The sequence below is a fragment of the Bos mutus genome, chromosome 21, assembly GCF_027580195.1.
Source record: "Bos mutus isolate GX-2022 chromosome 21, NWIPB_WYAK_1.1, whole genome shotgun sequence".
Lineage (NCBI taxonomy): Eukaryota > Metazoa > Chordata > Mammalia > Artiodactyla > Bovidae > Bos > Bos mutus.
This window is the reverse complement of record NC_091637.1, coordinates 36,652,876-36,673,977: the sequence shown is the minus strand read 5'-3', so window position 1 is coordinate 36,673,977 and position 21,102 is coordinate 36,652,876. Positions and strand designations below refer to the sequence as shown.

At 36.6% G+C, this 21,102-nt stretch overlaps 1 long non-coding RNA gene across 1 annotated transcript in view; it reads right to left on the bottom strand.

The window, feature by feature from the left end:
• Positions 1 to 2,849: 2,849 nt before the first annotated feature.
• Positions 2,850 to 21,102, bottom strand: part of LOC138984384 (uncharacterized) — a 46,914-nt gene continuing 28,661 nt past the window's right edge. The window contains exon 3 of the long non-coding RNA XR_011461641.1: positions 2,850 to 2,973. This is a non-coding gene — a long non-coding RNA (uncharacterized lncRNA). The remainder of the gene's footprint in view (positions 2,974 to 21,102) is intronic.

Below are 21,102 nucleotides of genomic sequence, written 5' to 3'. Positions count from 1 at the left end.
TTTCAGTTCCTCTTCCCTTTCTGCCATAAGGGTGGTGTCATCTGCATATCTGAGGTTATTGATATTTCTCCCAGCAATCTTGATTCCAGCTTGTGCTTCTTCCAGACCAGCATTTCTCATGATGTACTCTGCATAGAAGTTAAATAAGCAGGGTGACAATATACAGCCTTGACAAACTCCTTTTCCTATTTGGAACCAGTCTGTTGTTCCATGTCCAGTTCTAACTGTTGCTTCCTGACCTGCATATAGGTTTCTCAAGAGGCAGGTCAGGTGGTCTGGTATTCCCATCTCTTTCAGAATTTTCCACAGTTTATTGTCATCCACATAGTCAAAGGCTTTGGCCTAGTCAATAAAGCAGAAATAGACATTTCTCTGGAACTCTCTTGGTTTTTCGATGATCCAGAGGATGTTGGCAATTTGATCTCAGGTTCCTCTGCTTTTTCTAAAACCCGCTTGAACATCTGGAAGTTCATGGTTCACGTACTGCTGAAGCCTGGCTTGGAGAATTTTGAGCATTATTTTACTAGCATGTGAGATGAGTGCAATTGTGTGGTAGTTTGAGCATTCTTTGACATTGCCTTTCTTTGGGATTGGAATGAAAACTGACCTTTCCCAGTCGTGTGGCCACTGCTGAGTTTTCCAAGTTTGCTGGCATATTGAGTGCAGCACTTTCACAGCATCACCTTTTAGGATTTGAAATAGCTCAGCTGGAATTCCATCACCTCCACTAGCTTCATTTGTAGTGATACTTTCTAAGTCCCACTTGATTTCACATTCTAGGATGTCTGGCTCTAGGTGAGTGATCACACCATCATGATTATCTTGGTCGTGAAGATCTTTTTTGTACAGTTCTTCTTTGTATTCTTGCCACCTCTTCTTAATTTCTTCTACTTCAGTTAGGTCCATACCATTTCTGTCCTTTATCGAGCCCATCTTTGCATAAGATATTCCCTTGGTATCTCTAATTTTCTTGAAGAGATCTCTAGTCTTTCCCATTCTGTTGTTTTCCTCTATTTCTTTGCATTGATCGCTGAGGAAGTCTTTCTTATCTCTCCTTGCTATTCTTTGGAACTCTGCATTCAGATGCTTATATCTTTCTTTTTCTCCTTTGCTTTTCACTTCTCTTCTTTTCACAGCTATTTGTAAGGCCTCCCCAGACAGCCATTTTGCTTTTTGCATTTCTTTTCCATGGGGATGGTCTTGATCCCTGTCTCCTGTACAATTCATGAACCTCCATCCATAGTTCATCAGACACTCTATTTATCATATCTAGTCCCTTAAATCTATTTCTCACTTCCACTGTATGGTGGAGAAGTCTGACAGAATGTGGTACACTGGAGATGGGAATGGCAAACCACTTCATTATTCTTGCCTTGAGAACCCCATGAACAGTATGAAAAGGCAAAATTATAGGATTCTGAAAGAGGAACTCCCCAGTTCATTAGGTGCCCAATATGCTACTGGAGATCAGTGGAGAAATAACTCCAGAAAGAATGAAGGTATGGAGCCAAAGAAAAAACAATACCCAGTTGTGGATGTGACTGGTGATAGAAGCAAGGTCTGATGCTGTAAAGAGCAATATTGCATAGGAACCTGGAATGTTAGGTCCATGAATCAAGGCAAATTGGAAGTAGTCAAACAGGAGACGGCAAGAGGGAACGTTGACATACTAGGAATCAGTGAACTAAAATGGACTGGAATGGGTAAATTTAACTCAGATGACCATTATATCTACTACTGTGGGCAGTAATCCCTTAGAAGAAATGGAGTAGCCATCATGGTCAACAAGAGTCCGAAATGCAGTACTTGGATGCAATCTCAAAAATGACAGAATGATCTCTGTTCATTTCCAAGGCAAACCATTCAATATCACAGTAATTCAAGTCTATGCCCCAACCAGTAATGCTGAAGAAGCTGAAGTTGAGCAGTTCTATGAAGACCTACAAGACGTTTTAGAACTAACACCCCCAAAAGATGTCCTTTTCATTACAGGGGACTGGAATGCAAAAGTAGGAAGTCAAGAAACACCTGAAGTAACAGGCAAATTTGGCCTTGGAATACAGAATGAAGCAGGGAAAAGGCTGATAGAGTTTTGCCAAGAGATCACACTGGTCATAGCAAACACCCTCTTCCAACAAGAGAAGACTCTACACATGGACATCACCAGATGGTCAACACCGAAATCAGATTGATTATATTCTTTGCAGCCAAAGATGGAGAAGCTCTATACAGTCAGCAAAAACAAGACCAGGAGCTGACTGTGGCTCAGACCATGAACTCCTTATTGCCAAATTCAGACTGAAATTGAAGAAAGTAGGGAAAACCACTAGACCATACAGGTATGACCTAAATCAAATCCCTTATGATTATACAGTGGAAGTGAGAAATAGATTTAAGGGACTAGATCTGATAGATAGATGCTATACTGAACCTAAAAGATCCATGAATTTAGAAGGAAATTCTAAAAAGCTAGTAAGCAGAATCGTTTCTTTTTGGTTAGTTACTGTTAATGCAGTAGCAAGTTTAAACTAAGTTTAGACCATTAAAAAAATGCATGCAAGACATAATATTATTTTGAATATAAAAAACAAATAACAAGAAACAATAAAAATTATGTTAACAAACCAGGTTGATTTTGTCCAATGCACAGCAAGTTGAACACAGCAAGTTAAAACACTGAGGTTTACAGCAAAGAGGGTTTATCTCCAAGGTCAAGGAGACCAGAGAACTAGTCTCGAATCTGCTTCCCTAAAAGCAAGGAGTCAGGGCTCTTATAGATAATAAATAAAGAAGCAGGGTGAGCTGAGGTGTGGGAAAAGGTATAGGAATCATTCCACACACAGACATACCTGAGTTACAGGTCTCTGCATTTCAAAAGGTCACCAAGCATGCCCAGTTGAAGGGTCAGTGGTCTGTGGTCCTATCCAGTCTCAATCAACTCATCTTGAACTAGATGCAGCTGACTCCAAGCTTCTGGAAAACAATTTGGGCAAATGGCTTATTGCTTAGGCTAGTTGCTGCTTGGCACACATGCAAGTCTTAAAATGACCTTGATTAGTGAAGGCAGGTGAAATGGACCAATCATTACACTATTTCAAGTAAAACACTGATCTTTGACAAAGGAGGAAACACAATACGATGGAGAAAACATGGTCTTTTTAACAAATGGTGCTGAAAGATGTAAATAGCCACATGGTAAAAAATGAATTTAGACAGACTTTATACCGTTCACAACATAGATCTGAATATAAAACACAAAACTACCAGAAGATAAGATAGTAGGAAATATAGATGACCTTGGGTTGAGTACAGATATTTTAGATACTACATCTAAAGCATGATCAATAAAATAAATGATTGATAAGTTGGACATAATTAAAATAAAAATCTGCCATTCTGTGAGAGACACTACGAAGTGAGAAGATAAGCCACAGACTGGGAGAAAGTATTTACAAGAGATAAGTTTGATAAAGAACTGTTATTCTAAATGCCCTGGGTTGGCTAAAATGTTTGCTTGGGTTTTTCCACAATATTTTATGGAAAAATATCCAAATGAACTTTTGACCAACCCAATACAAAAGGCTCTTAACACTCAACCATAAAAAAAACAAACTGATTTTAAAAAAAGATCAAAAGCCTTAACAGACACCTTACCAAAGAGGATACATAAATGACAGGTAAGTATACGAAAATATGTTCAACATCATATGTCATCAGAGAAATGAAAGTTAAAATACCAATGAGATACCAACAAACACCTATTAGGATGACAACAGTCCAAACATTAACAGCACAGAATGGCAGAGATGATACAGAGCAACAGGAACTCTCATTCACTGATAGTGAGAATGCATATTGCAGAGTCATTTTGGAATATAGATGTGCACTTAATATATGATCCAGCAACTACACACCTTGGTATTTATGCAAATAAGTTGAAAACATGTCCACACAATAATCTGCACACAGATGTTTACATTAGCTTTATTCCTCATTGTCCAAAACTGGAAGCAACCAAAATGTCCTTCAATAGGTGAATGTATAAATAAACTAGGGTACATCTAGACAATGGAATAATATTGAGTGCCAAAAATAAATGAACTATCAAGTCATAAAAATACACGGAGAATCTTAAATGTATATTACTCATGAAAGAAACCAATCTGAAAGGCTACATACTGAGTTTTCTGACAGTTGAGAAAAGCCAAAACTATGGAGATAATAAAAGAATCAGTGGTTTCCTGGAATTAGAGAAGAAGAAGGGATAAATAGGCAGAGCACATAGAATTTTTAGAATGATAAACTATTTTGTATGATACTATGATGGTGGATATGTGTAATTATACATTTGTTAATACCCATAGAATGTACATGGATCATGGATAAAGCAAGGGAATTCCAGAAAAAAACATTAATTTCTGCTTCATTGACTTTATGGTGAAGCTTTTGACTATGTAGATCACAACAAATTGTGGAAAATTCTTAAAGAGATGAGAATACCAGACCACCTTTCCTGTCTCCTGAGAAACCTGAATACAGGTCAAGAAGAACAGTTAGAACCAGACATGGAACCACTAACTGGTTCAAAATTGGGGAAGGGGAGTACAACAAGGCAGTATATTGTCATGCTGCTTATTTAACTTATATGCAGAGTACATCATAAGAAATGTGGGTTGGATGAATCCCATGCTTGAATCAAGATTGCTGGGAGAAATATCAACAACCTCAGAAATGCAGATGATACCACTCTAAAGTAAAAAACCAAAGAGGAACTAGAGCCTCTTGATGAGGGTGAACAAGGAGAGTGAAAAAGCTGGCTTGAAACTCAACATTCAAAAAACTAAGATCATGGGATCTGGTCCCATCATTTCATGGCAAATAGGAGTGGGTGGGGAGTGGAAACAGTGACAGATTTTATTTTCTTGGGCTTCAAAATCACTGTGGATAATGACTCCTGTCATAACATTAAAAGATGCTTGCTCCTTGGAAGGAAAGCTATGACAAATCTTGATAGTGTATTAAAAAAGAAGAGACATCATTTTGCTGACAAAGGTCCATATAGTCAAAGGTAGGATTTTTCCAGTAGTGACATACAGATATGAGAATTGGACCATAAAGAAGGCAGAGTGCTAAAGAATTTATGGTTCTGGCAAAGACTCCTGAGAATTCCTTGGACAGAAAGGAGATCAAACTAATCAATCCTAAAGGAAATCAAACCTGTATATTGATTGGAAGGACTGATGCTGAAGCTGAGGCTCTAATACTTTGGCCACATGATAGGAAGAACTAACTCAGTGAAAAAGGCCCTGCTGCTCAGAAAGATTGAAGGCAGGAGGAAAAGGGGGTGGCAGAGGATGAGATGATTAGATAACATCATTCTTCACTCAGTGGACATGAATTTGAGCAAACTCTGGGAGACAGTTGTGGACAGAGTAGCCTGGTGTGCCACAGTCCATGGGGTCACAAAGAGTCAGATATGACTTCGTGACTGCAAAAAAAAAAAAAAAAAAGTGGAATGAACACCAAGAAAAACCCTAATATAAACTATGAACTTTGGATAGCAATAATGTGTCAATGCAGTTCATCTGTTGTAACAAATGTGCCAATCTAGTGGAGAAAGGTGATAGTGGAGAAGTGGGGCTGGGGTGCTGGGAGGGCAGATAGTGTATGGGAACTCTTTATACTTTCCATTTAATTTTGATGTGAATATAAAAGTGTTCTAAAAATTAAAGTCTATTTGAAAAGGTAAAACAGAAGAATCTAACTTGATCCATTTTAAAAGGGGATTTTTTTCCAGAGAAATTGACATTTTTCCAAGTAATAAGGTAATCATCACATAAACAGTTAGTTTGGGGCATATTCAGTAGGAGGTAAGAGAAAGATTTTAATGAATTTTTAAAATAGATGCATATCCTATTGCAAAATGAATTACATTACGAAACAGAGGGAGAACAAAAACAAAGATAAGGCACTCATTGTAATTCATATAAGGCAACCCATCTCAAATCTATTTTGAAGAACCTCTAAAGATAAAAATTAATATAGATGATATATCCAAATATAGGCAATTCCATCAAGACCACTCAAACAAATTTTTACAGACTATGAACCAAAATATATCTACTTCACATTCATAAGCTAAATTGGATATGACTATATCATATTTATGGCTACCCATTCTAGTATTCTGCCTGGAGAATTCCATGGACAGAGGAGCCTGGTGGCTACATGTGCAAAGTGTAGGACAGGACTGAGTGACTAATACTTTCATTTTTTTCACATATCATAAGTATACTGTACAGGGAAAAGTGTGAAGGTAACATAAATGGTTAGAAGCAAAATGTGTCAAACTGTGAAGATTCAACATTAGGATGTCAACTTTCAGACTAGCTAATAAAGCATATTAGCTTTTATCCTTTAGAAGTCAATACAATGGTCAATTAGTGCGTGTGTGCTCAGTCATTTCAGTTGTGTCTGACTCTTTGCAACCCTATGGACTGTAGTCCACCAGACTCCTCTGCCCATGGAATTCTCCAGGCAAGCATACTGGAGAGGGTCACCATGCCTTTTTCCAGGGGATCTTCCCCACCTAGGGATGAAACCCGCACCTCTTGCATTGCAGGCAGATTCTTTACCACTGAGCCACTGGGGACATCTGGCCAATTAGTAAAGAAGTGCAAAGTAGATTATATACATACCATTGAAAGTTGAACAACATGGGTTTGAATGGCATGGGCCTACTTGTATATGGATTTTTTACAATAGCAATTCCTAGAGTACTACACAGTAAGTAGTTGGTTGAATCCTTAGAACCAAAACTGCACATAAGGAGTAACCATGGATATGGAGGAGAAGGGGGTGGCAGAGGATATGAGATGATTAGATAAGTTATATTTGGATTTTTGATGCACAGAAAGTCAGTGGCTGCAAACCTCTAAGACATATGGGTTTAACAGAGTCAGTTGAAAGGGGAAAAAAGTGACTAGAGCAGAGTAAAAGCAGTGTGCCAAAAATCCTCCAGTAAACAGCTGTAAATAAGTAAGTTGCTATGACAAGATTTATGAAAAAATGTTCCCTGAGAATTCTGGAGCCAAAAAAACTGTGGCTTTGATGTTACTCCTGGGGAAACAGTGAGATTATTATTCCATTGTTCTTAAGGTGTTTGCTGTGTAGGTCATCCCTAACTGAGATAGGCAATGATGATGTGTGGTATAAATATAAACTAGTCACTCTGATATGGGAAGCAGACAGGGTTAAGGGACAATGTTCCATGTTGGTTTATTGCAGAAAATGAAGAGATCCTAATACAATAGACAAGATTACACATGAAAGAATTACACAAAAAAGAATATTCTGATGGAAAAAGAAAGGGAAGTTACAGATTTTACATGATCTGTGCCTTCTGGGTTGCCATTTCCTTCTCCAATGCATGAAAGTGAAAAGTGAAAGTGAAGTTGCTCAGTTGTGTCCGACTCCTAGCGACCCCATGGACTGCAGCCCACCAGGCTCCTCTGTCCATGTGATTTTCCAGGCAAGAGTACTGGAGTGGGTTGCCATTGCCTTCTCCTCTTTGCTCCTTAGCAGACATGATTGAGAAATTTTTATCTGCTTAAACATTAAAGAGTTGTAAACCAAAGTTCAAGCATGGTTATTTTAATCAGTGAAATTGATAAATAATACCAGACTTGAAATTACTTGCAGATGAAGATACAGCCAAGGAAACACTGCTACCTATCAAAAGGAAGGAATGGGGCTGAGGCTCAACTATCTGGTACCTAATATGATTCTCGTGTCTTTGCAGAAAGAAAATATTGAAGAATATTTAGGTGTGGCAATCAGCGGAGGCCAAGAATTTGTCATGGTTCAAAGATAGCATGTGACTGGGTATATCTAGAATAGTGTCTCCTAATGGGATCTCTTCATTTTGCTCTTTCCTAAGGTAATTTCAGCTTTGGCAACTAAGATGTGTGCATAAAATCAAGGCACCAATCTTGCCAAGTTGTAGTTAGCCATATAAAAATAAAGTTTACAATAAAAATGAGTCAAGTTATTGACAAAAACACATGTAATCAAAAAAAGAAAAGTAGCTTGACACAGCTAGTACTAGATTCAGGCCCATCTTTGGAAGAATTTAAAACTTCTGAAGTCATGCCATGTCATCTGAACACAAAATCAGAAGCCAGAATGAGTTTTTATGCTACAGTCAACAAGTATTTGCAAAGTCAGGAGAACAAAAAGGCATATCTTAGCTTTTTTCAGTACAAGAAAAAGAAAGGATCAACTTACTGAATCTTCTCTAAATGAACATTATATTCAAAACAGCAAAACAAACATGAAAAATAGACAATTCCAAGGCAGAGAAGAACACAGTAAAAGATTACCTTGGTGTTTAGTTTACAGTTCTATGCCATGGTTAGTTATAAAACAGAGAACTATAAAATAAAAATAAAAATTGGTATCATTATAGAATGATTCAGAATCATTCTTCACCATGTTTTGGGTCTTATGTAAAATAGAAAATATGCAAGAGAGACAAGTATTACCCTAGCAGTTTAAGTCCTTTTTAATTTAATCATTTTTTTTTTTTGCCCATATAATAATCGTAAAATTTTCCCAATGGGAAGAAATTTTTTTAAGTGATGAGATTTGAGGGCATGCCTTTTGTCTCAATACATATTTAAAACAAGATACTATTCTGTGTCTGCAGATAGTGAGTTCCCATTTACAGAAATGGCCAAGAAAAAAATGCATTCATAGCACCCTTAATGTTTATTCTTGACAACTTGAGTTTTTAGTGCATTACATGTATTTTGATTAATAAAAAGATACATAGGAATCTTTTCTAAGGAAGAACAAATGTTGTAAAAGTATCTCCTCTTAATCTCTCCCAGCTCAGCAAAGAAACACCAACAGCAGCACCTCCACAATAACTGTATCCCTTGCAAATGAGTGGTTATAGTATTATGGTGGGAGGAGAATGGATTTGAAGTCAGAAGACATTTGGCTTATGAAAACTGTGAACAATTCCTTCTGAGATAGGTTTAAACGGGAACTCACATTATCAACAGGATTTTCTAATATTCTGCCTGACAGGTAATCTCCTTAATTTTAAATTAAAAAAAAAAAAAAACACACACACACAGTCAAGACATTTGGTTACTATAACATAAATCCTTTCATAAAGTATATATATATATATATATATATAATATATATCACTGTGTATATTATAAAATTATTTTCTTAAATGTAAAAGATACACAAAAGGCACTTAATAAATATTTTTGAAAGAACAGGTAAGATTATCTCTTAGTTGTTCACTAAAATAATAAATTTCAGTCTCCTCTAACTGACTTTCAGAACTAGTGAACAAATACATGGATATAGAAAACAATACATTGTATAATAACTCCAATACTTTGGCCACCTGATGCAAATAACTGACTCATTGGAAAAGACCCCAATGCTGGGAAAGACTGAAGGCAGAAGAAGAAGGGGACAACAGAGGATGAGATGGTTGGATGGCATCACTGACTCGATGGACACGAATCGAGTAAGCTCAGGGAGTTGGTGATGGAAAGGGAAGGCTGGTGTGCTGCAGTCCATGGGGTGGCAAAGTGTCTGACACGACCGAGCACCTGAACTGAACTTATACCAATTACAATGTGCAGAATCTTAGAAGTGGATTGTAACTTTCAATGGACTGATACTGCTACTGCTAAGTCGCTTCAGTCGTGTCCGACTCTGTGCGACCCCATAGACGGCAGCCCACCAGGCTCCCCCGTCCCTGGGATTCTCCAGGCAAGAACACTGGAGTGGGTTGGCATTTCCTTCTCCAATGCATAAAAGTGAAAAGTGAAAGTGAAGTTTCTCAGTCGTGTCCGACTCTTAGCGATCCCATGGACTGCAGCCCACCAGGCTCCTCCATCCATGGGATTTTCCAGGCAAGAGTACTGGAGTGGGGTGCCATTGCCTTCTCTGGACTTTCATTGGAAGTGGTCTATAATTTCCAGTTTTAGACATATGAACAAGAACAAAACATTAAAATAGGACAATTAATTAGTTGTCAACATGAACTATAAATCAAGAGAATAAACAGGCAAAATTAGTCATACTGTGCTTAGTCACTGAGTAATGTCTGACTCTTTGTGACCCTATGGACTGTAGCACTCCAGGCTCCTCTGTCCATAGGATTCTCCAGGCAAGAATACTGGAGTGGGTTGCCATGCCCTCCTCCAGGGGATCTTCCCAACCCAGGGATTGAACCCAGGTCACCTGCATTGTGGGCAGATTCTTTACTGTCTGAGTCACCAGGGAAGCCCTTACAAATCCCAACCCAGGGATCAAACCCAGGTGTCCCACATTGCAGGCAGATTCTTTACCAGCTGAGCCACAAGAGAAGACCATATAAGCCATAAAGAAATTGTAGGTTGATAAATATGAAGCTAAAAGTACAGTCCTAAGCCATTATACTAGAATTATTTCTCAAAATAAAATTTGAGAGATTATACCTTCAGGAAAAAGCCAACGGCTTCTTCTTCAATACAAGTTTAAGCATAAGTTTTTATACAATATGTTGTTGAATGTGATTAAAATTTTGTGTGCTCTTCATTGTATTAAAACCACAGGCAAAAGTTTTTCTAAGCCTCCAAATGCCACACTTTGAAGCCTGTAGAGTGAGGAGTGTTTCAAGAGATGGTGGGTAGAAAAACAGAAATCAACATCAGCAGAAAAACCTAGGCTAATATTGAATCAAGACAGCAAGCAACTAACTTAAGGAAAATGAAAAAGGAGGGATTTAAAAGAAACTGAACACAAACAAACAAAAAAAAATCACAATTTCATGACAAACAACAGCACTATCTTGTGTTCACCCAGCCCATTTGATATATACCAAAAATCTTGGTAGAAATTATTGCATTAATCCACACACCAATTGGTCTCTGATATGGATTAGACACTTATAGTATTACTCCTGCTTAACAGTTGTTAAAAGTTGTAATTTCAAAAGCAATTCAGCGACTTTCTGAGTAAAATCAAAATCTAAGCAACCACAAATTCTACTTTACAAATCTATTTCCTATTACCTGTATTAAGGATATGAAAGGTTTTAAATTTCTTCCCCTATTCAACTGACTTAACATTTTATTATTTGCTAGTGTCAAGTTTGTTATTTTCAAACAACAACAAAGCTCCCAGTGAAAACCATTATTTCTCTTTAACTTCTGAGGAGTTCAGAGTGAACATACAAAAGAGACATAAGCAAGGATGTATTCATCATAGGCTTGGAACATCCAGTAAACAAAATACATTACTTTTCAGCTCTTTTGAAAGGAAAATATGTATTATACATCTAAACATCAAACTGATGGAATAATATATACTGATTTGTGACGATGATTTTAAATATTCCGCTAACACCATTTTTCATATTAGACCTTCATTGAAAGAGAACACTAGCATAAACCACACTACTATAATAAAAGTCAGTGATTTCCTCTCGAGGCAGCAAGGCAGTGTTATTTTACTTCACTGTGGTCATCACAGGCATATCCAAGGTAGCCATTTCTTAAGAGTCATGCTGTAAAACTAAGTTAAAAAAATAAACAACCAACTTGTGTAATGACTGATGGCCTCAGGGTAGCTCCATGATAGATAGATACAAGACAGATGACAGAGATAGATTAAAAGATGAATGTCTTCTTTTGATTATGTTGAGTAATTGATGCTTATTAGATGAAAAACTATGATTTGTATTATTATTTTTTCAGCATCAGCAGAAGGGAAACAGAAAAATTTTAGCAGGGCAAGTTCAGCCTATATGTTAAGGATTCCCGAGTCTGCAAAGAACAATGCTCTCCAGTAATTATTAGCACAGAGAAGGTGCTTCTAGTTTTCCCAAACTTTATAACAACACAGTTATAATCATCATGCTTCAAATGAAAACATTCTGGAACCATCTTAAACTATTTGGCTTCTAAGCCATCCAGCCTGTTGACATCCAAAAATCAATGTTATCAGTGTCTCTTCTAGTGGGAGGATTACTTTAACAGGGGTATCTCCACAGTCATCCTTGGCAAACCTGGTCACGGGAATGCATGATTTACACAGCTGCACAGTTGGGGTTTGTGTTGAAAGAGATTTTAGCAGATGAGGCATAAAATTTGAAAATATGCAGCCAGGGAGATGGTAGGTATGAAACCCTCTGTTCTGCAAACATTAGTCTTTTTCAGATTTTGTTTGTCAGTCTTTCCAGCTAAATAGAGAAGTGACAACACTCTGAAAGAGTTTATGCAGATGCTGAAAAATAAATAGATTAGCTATTACTAGCTGGCATAAATGCTTAGCATTTAGATATTTCATTATATGTAACAGAATTGACTAAACACATTGGCCAGGATAATATTGGACAACAGATGATACAAATATGAATGCCGCACATGAAAACATATTAGGGACAGATTTAGAAAAGATAAACAAAGGTACAAGAGCTTTATTTGAATTATTTTTTAAATGGCTTACATTTTAACAAGCAGTATTTTTAAATGGATGAATGATGCAGCAGTGATAAGGTATTAGGATATCTGTCAGGGCTACTATTCTCTTCTGGGGCACCATGCTAGCTTATGAGGTTGTGGACAAAATTCAGCTTCTTGTGGGGCACCATGCTAGCTTATGAGGTTGTGGACAAAATTCAGCTTCTTGTGGAGCACCATGCTAGCTTATGAGGTTGTGGACAAAATTCAGCTTCTTGTGGTTGTAGAACTGAAGTCCCTGTTTTCTTGACACATTACTGTCTTCAAATTCAAGCAAAGAATCATTGAATTCTTCTTGTGCTTTGGATTTCTCCAAATTCCCTTTCCGCCTTGCCTTGTGCTTTTAAGGGATCATGTGATTATATTGGGCCTCTGCTTCTGGTCAATCTTCTTCTTTTGAATTCAATTGATTAGGAAATTTAACTACATCTACAAAGTTCTTTTTGACATGTTAAATAATATATTCACTGCCTGATGATCAGAGTGTAGAATTCTATTGGGAGCTAAATTCATGTGCCTGAAATTTCATCGTCTATTACATATTTATTTGAAATGTAAGTAGACTTATATTAGATTATTATTCTTAAACATGACAATATAGTCATTATTCACATTATATTTTAGTGTGAGTTTAGTAAGAATCTTAACTTTTAAGAACTGAAATTTGCCTTAAGGAATAAGTGTAGCCATGAAAAGAAAAATACAGGACAAAAGTCTGATTTTATAGCATGGAGAAGTATTTCCCAGGGGAAAACTAAAGACCGGCCTGAGTGGAATACTGAAATGTGACATTCTTGAAAAGGATGCTAGAAGAAAGTAGAAAGAAGTAGAAGAATGAGTGGGACAGAGACAGTGAAGAACCAGAAAACAGTTTTCCCATGGGCTGTGAAAGATAGTAATGAGCTAAGTAAGTTAACCAGACCCTAGCCCTATATGTCCTTCCTCTTTCATCAGTAACTCAAACACCACACACACACACACATACACACGCACACACACGCCCCTAAATAGAAACAGAGGTACAAGAAAAGATTCCAATAAGTTTCTGCAGTTGAGAAACATATTTCTTTCCCTTGGAGCATCGTATAGAGTTTTCATAAGTTAACAGCAGATTTGGAATTGAGGAAAAGAGGCATTTAGAATAGAAGGAAGAAACAATATACAACTATTTCTATTGGTTTTAAAATGCCCCTTAACTTCCAGGAATAACTTTGTCTATCCAATTATTGTAATGTATATTTAAAGAAAGAAAGCATTTTGTCTTGGAACAAATACTAAGTTCACAATAATCCAATCATAACCTTAACAGGGTGAAAAACCAATCTCTGCTTCACTTCACTGCACTATAGTATTTAATCTTTTTCTATTGATAGTGCATGCAATTTTCATTAGAAGAGCTTTAAACATCAAAAGTAACATTTGGAGGCAGCAGCAGACTCACAGCAGCTTTTTAATATTTGGTCACTTTATAATTAGATTATAACTTTACAAGGAAGCATATACAGGACACTGGGTCACAGTTTTAAAGTCATAAAACCAATAAAATCTTCCAGGGTGTATTATTATTTTGAAATGACTTATAAGCAATTTCATTTTACTGCCAAAACATTTTTATCATTTCTTTCCCAAAGACAAATGTGTTCAGTTCGATTTGTGTCTGTCTCTGCATTTAATCATGTTTGCAGGTTTTTTTTTATTTTTTGAGTTTACAATTAATTCTCTCTACATTTATGTAACACTATTCAAAACTTTTCCTCCCTAAATTTGTCCTAGTGGATGATTGCTTATTATAATTTTGTAATGTTGTAATTATTATATATACATAGTACTCTGAGGATCCTGACAGAAGATATTATTTTATAATTTTATTTTTTTATTGCTCAAACAATTGCAAATAACGTATTCATAAAGTCTAAAACATGTAAACGTAACCCAGATTCAACTGCTGTTCAGAAAACCACTAGATCAGGAATATTTTAGGTAAATGTAAAATTAGTATTTTATATACTAGTGGTCAAACTGCATCTGATGTGCAGCTGAATTTAGTCACCTTCCTTTAAATGATTAATAGATCAGGCATTTGCACATCAACACAGAAAACAGCAATGGATAAGTGAGGTGAAAAAAGGTATGGTATTCTAAGGTAAGTAAAGAAAATAGTTTTAGGAAAACAATGGGTATGCGAATGAGGAACTTGGTAACAGTTCTTGTAATAATTGAATGGATCAACATATCATTTAAGCTCTAGGATTTTTGTTAGCATGTGTGAGAAAGTGAGGCTAAGCTATAGCATTGTGCTTTTCAGTTCTGAAAATATAGGAGTCTGTGGATTGAAGTGTGCTCTCCATGTCTTTAAACTATCATATGATTTTTTAAATTTAATTTTATTTAATTTTACAATATTCTATTGGTTTTGCCATACGGTAACTTGGCAGAAAAATTAACTCTTTTAAAACACTGGAGTGATTTAAAGGAAAACCATACACAATAATGGTTGATAATGCGAACTTCAACTTTATCTTTCTGCCATAAGTTAACTTTCTGCCCTGAGTAGTTTGATTAACATCACTGCTTCATTCTAGCAGTTCAGTCGCTCAGTTGTATCCAACTCTTTTCGACCCCAATGGACTGCAGCATGCCAGGCCTCCCTGTCCATCACCAGCTCCCGGAGTTTACTCAAACTCATGTCCATTGAGTAGGTGATGCTATCCAACCATCTCATCCTTTGTTGTCCCCTTCTCCTCCTGCCCTCAATCTTTCCCAACATCAGGGTCTTTTCAGATGAGTCAGTTCTTCCCATCAAGTGGCCAAAGTATTGGAGCTTCAGCATCAGCATCAGTCCTTCCAATGACTATTTAGGACTAATTTCCTTTACGATGGACAGGTTGGATCTCCTTGCAGTTCAAGGGACTCTCAACAGTCTTCTCCAACACCACAATTCAAAAGCATCAATTCTTAAGCACTCAGCTTTCTTTATAGTCCAACTCTCACATCCATACATGACTACTGGAAAAACCATAGCTTTGACTAGACAGAACTTTGTTGGCAAAGTAATGTCTCTGCTTTTCAATATGCTGTCTAGGCTGGTCATAACTTTTTTTCCAAGAAGCAAGCATCTTTTAATTTCAGGGCTGCAGTTACCATCTGCAGTGATTTTGGAGCCCAAGCTTCATTCTATACCAGTGGAAATATTTTGAGATAATTAACAAGCATATTTGTTATTTAAAATAAGAACATCAAGAAGTGATAACTGGAAAGAATATTAAACATTTATGCAATTAGTTACAGGAATCCTGATAGGAGGAATGAACATAATCAACAAACTAGTTCTGACATGCGAGAAACTTGAAAAATGAGAGACACAGAAAAAAAAAAAAAAAAAAGAGAAGTTTAGGAAAATTCACCCCCTCCTAGAGATAACTCATTTGCCAAACTTGGTCAGGGAGTGAGTATCAATAATTCCTTGTGGCGTACATGCGTGCTGAGTCACTTCAGTCATGTGCAATTCTGTGTGACCCTATGGACTGTAGCCTGTCAGGCTCCTCTGTCCATGGTGATTCTCCAGGCAAGAATACTGGAGTGGGTTGCTAAGTGCTCCTCCAGGGGATCTTCCTGACCCAGGGACTGAACTCATGTCTCTTATGTCTCCTACATTGCTGAGTTCTTTTCCACTAATGCCACCTGGGAAGCTCAATTCCTTATTATGAGTAGTTTTAAGTCCACAGTAGAACTCCTTTATGTGTTTCTGATTCAGACAGTGAACTCTGCATATATGTCTTTTCTTCCCCCTTAACAAAAGCCCACTGAAATGGCAGATATATTAAAAAACAAAACAAAACAAAACATTCATTGTGAACAGGAGAACCAGTAGATATAATCTTCATAACAGATGAAATAGAGTAAAGAAAGCTATAGCCCACAAAAAAAAGCAAATGAAAATAACAGACATGGGAGCAGTGATCTTTAGTGGGCCTGAAAAGATTCAGGGGTACAAGCCTTATGACAGTGGTTACATTGTGCAGAAGTCTGAATGGGACAGAAAAAAATTTAACTAATTTAAAGGCTTTGTAAGTAATTGCAGGACCAGGCTGCTTTATGCAAGCTGTCCACATGCAAGCCCTGCATTGGCAGAGACACTGGTTACTTTCAGACATAACTAAAGAACTCTCAAAAGAAAGTGAACAATGTCTCGGGGAGCACTAGGGATTCTAGCACTGGTGTTAGTATGTCAGATATTTTCTACTTTTTATTTAATTCAATTTTATTTATTTTTGGAAATTATAATAAAAGCTAGCTTTTATATTTGCTACTTATTCACATGTCATTAATGGAAATGCTGAGAATCAGCCCTCCCATCCAAAGGAAAAACAATTTGGGAAACTAACTTACACAAAGGTAGAAGTCAGTGTCAGTCCTGTAAAATGAGAAACTGGTGAAGATGTGCCTCAGCCTATGCGATGGAATGTCAGTGAAAGAGGAAGCATAATCCACAAGTGTAAGAAAAGAATTCTAGGATGACAACAGTGCAGCTTACAAAGAAATTAATAACATTTAGTGTTAGCTTTGTCCAACATTTTTTCCCTTTTTCCAGCATGTAAAATGAAAGTCGCTCAGTCATGTCCAACTCGTTTTGACCCCATGGACTGTAGCCTGCCAGGCTCTTCTGTCCATGGAATTCTCCAGCCAAGAATACTGGAGTGGATAGCCCTTCCCTTCTCCAGGGGATCTTCCCAAACCTGGGATCAAACCTAGATCTCCTGAATTGCTGCTGCTGCTGCAGTGTGTGAAAGTGAAAAGTGAAAGTGAAATCGCTCAGTCGTGTCCGACTCTTAGCGACACCATGGACTGCAGCCTACCAGGCTCCTCCATCCATGGGATTTTCCAGGCAAGAGTACTGGAGTGGAGCACCATCGCTTTCTCTGAATTGCAGAGGGATTCTTTATGGTCTGAGTCACCAGGGATATGAACCTCCTATTTCATTTGGGAAATGTGTTAACATGTTACCCTTGGGGGAACATAGTAACAAATCAACAACTCTACAGGGCATTCCATTGGCAATGATATGGTATCCACTATCCAGAAGCAGTAATGTCATTGTTGCCATGTCTGATGGTATTTGAGTTAGCATCAATGCCCAGTTAATGCTACAGTATCTCTCCAACCATTGCACTGTAGTGACACTGGCTATAGTCCTGGCTTTTAGTGTGGGCTTATACTGTCCATACACGTTTCTCAGGAATTTTCTCCTGTCTCTGTAACAATATGATTATTGTAAATATTGACAAGATGACTCTATACTTTATATAGAAAGGAAAGAGATTAGAACAAAAAGTTGGTTTTTTTAAACAGCAAAGTTGGAAGACTCACACTATCTGATATAAAGCTGCAAAGATCACAACACCATGGTATCAATGAAAAGATGGACATGTCGATCAATGGGAGACAATATTCAGAAATAGAGAAACACAACTATGTTCAGTTGATTTTTGTCAAATATGCAAAGGCAAGCCAATGTCTAAAACAAATTTTTTAAACAAAATTTGGTGAATTATTTCATATCTGCATGCAAAAGAAGGAAAAAGAAGAAGAAGAAGAAGAAGAAGAAAAAAAAAACGCTTTGACCGGATCTCTCAGCTTATATATTGGGTTGGCCAAAAATTTCATTTGTTTTTAAAGTAAAAATAAAACACATATTTTTCATTTTCATCAAGAACTTTATTGAACAATGTATTCACCATTTTGTTCTACTACCTTCTGCCATTTGTCAGGCAAATTCACAATTTCGTCTTCCCCATACTTTTTTTTTTTTTTGAGCAAAGAACTGTTCCAGATGCTTTTTATAGTCTTCTAGAGAATTGACATGTTTTTCCATGAAGAGAGTTTTATAATCGAAGTGAATGGAAAACCCAAAGGTGCAGTGTCTGGTGCCTATGGTGGATGAACCCAAATTTCCCAGGCAAGCGGTAACCACTTTTGCCTGGTCATCAAAGAGACATGTGGTCTTGCATTATCCTGATAGCAATACTTGGAATTAATCATTTGGTTTTCCAGAATGGCTCATAATAGAGGACTCCCTTCCAATCCCACCATACACACACATCATCTTCTTTGGATGAAGATCGGTGTTTGGTGTGGCTGGTGTTGGTTCATTTCACTTGCTCCACAATCTCTTCCATCCATATTATTGTACAGTATCCACTTTCATTACTTGTCATGATTTGTTTTTTAATAGTGGAATGATTTCATTAAGTTTCAGTAGAAAATTACCTATGGAAATACAGTCAGGAAGATTTTTTTCGCTTAACTTATGTGGAACTCAAATATCAGAGTGATTAACCTAATCATGCTGATTTGAATGATTTTCAACAATTAATGTGTATATTTTGAGTATGTCAACTATCTCCTATGTGGTATAACAATGATTCTTCTCAACTTACTGTCTCAATTTGACCGCTATCAACTTCAACTGGTCTACCTGACCACAGACCACCATTCAGTGAGAAACCTCCAGTACCAAACTTCTCAAACCACTTTTGACACAACTGATCAGTTGCAGCACCTTCTCCATACACTGCACAAATCTTTTTGTGTGTGTGTTTCAGTTGCATTTTTACCCTTCTTCAAATCATAAAGTATAATATGCCAAAAATATTTGTTTTCTTTCATCTTCAATATTAAAATGGCCACACAAAATTTCACCAGTTTTGATAAGCGTTTTTAATTCATGCTGATATGACATCTGTCAAAATACAATCTAACAAAATTGTTTTTAATGAAACTAAACACAACTATGCACTACTAGAGTCATCTCATGGGAGAAAAAAAATGAACATTATGGCCAACCCAATAATAGTTAACTCAAAACAGATCATAAACATATAAAATGTAAAACTTTCAAACTTACAAAGAAAAACATAGAAAATCATTTTCATGACCTTTGGAACAGACAAGGAATTCTTATATGGAATATCAAAAGCACGATCCCCCAAAGAAAATATTGATAGATTAGACTTCATCAAAATTAAAAACACTTTTTTTCTGTGAATGATACTGTTAAAAGAATTAAAAAACAAATTACAGATTGGGAAAAAATATTTGTAAATTATTCCTCACAAGGAACTTGGATCCATAGAATACAAAGAATTTCTAAAACTCAAAAACAAGAAAACAACCCAATAAAATAATAAAATATTTGAATAAAAAAAAAACCCACTTTACCATAGAAGATATACCAGTGACAAATGGGTATAGGTAAAAATGTTCACTATCATTAGTCATTACAGGTAATGTGAAGTAAAACCCAAAATAGACACCACTGCACATCTATTGGATCAGCAAACAACAGATATAAAAAGAACCTGATAAAGTCGCATGCCCTGGCAAGTTTGCAGAGCACTCAAATTTCATACATTGCTGCTAGCAATGCAAAAGTGATACAGTCAAGAGTTTAGCAAGTGTTTACTGATGTACAAAAATATAAAGGTTCGGTGATACATATAGTAGAACACTACTTAACCATCAAAAGATTGAAATCTTATTCAACAACATGGATGAATCTTGAGGGTATTATGCTAAGTGAAATAAGTCAGACTAAGAAAGACAAATACTGTTTATTTTCACTTATATGTGGAATTAAACAAAGCCAAGCGATAGAGAGAACAGATTGGTGGTTGACAGAGGTGGTAGCTGAGGGAGTGGATGAAGTAAATGAAGGGATCAAAATGCACAAACTTCCAGTTATAAAATAAATAAGTCATGGGGATAAAATATACACCATAGTGACTAGAGTTAATAATATTTTACTTAGAAAATAGAGAAAATGCATATTGTTATTAAGAGCCATACATAAAACCCCCTGTAAAATTTCACAAAGGTAAAAATCTTTGATGTATATAATACATATTTCTTTGTTGCTTTAGCAATACTAATAAAATTAATGACTCCTGAAGAAAAAGTAAACATACTTATCATATGACCCAACAATCTTCCTCTTAAGTATTTACCCAAGGAACTAATACTTATGTTCAAAAAAATCCTGTACATGAATGTTCACAGTAGTTTTAATCATGCGTTCTAAAAACTGGGAACAACCTAAACACCATTTGACTGATGAAAGGATAAATAAACTTTGGTAAATTAATACAGTACAATAATACATAGCAATGCGAAGGCGTAAATTGTTGATACAAGCAACAATATACACACTGAAAAGTGAACGTGAAAATGCTAGTTGCTCAGTCATGTCCAAATCTTTGTGACCCATGGTTCTGGATTATAAGGGAAAGATGCTGGCTTAAATGGCCATGTGCTTCCTGATTTCATTTGTATGACATAATGGAAAAGGCAAAACTACAGAGAATGAAGTTAAGTGGTAGATGTCAGATTTTAGGGATGAGGAAAGGGGTTGGTTGCTAAGGGCACTGGGGAATATTCCAGATGATGGAATTGCCCTAGATCTTGCTCATTTTGGTAGTTACACAACTCTGTGTATTTGTCAAAACTCAAACAAATATATCAAAACTGAAACCAAGTAGAACCCTTCAGGACCCTCCCAAGTGTAAAGACT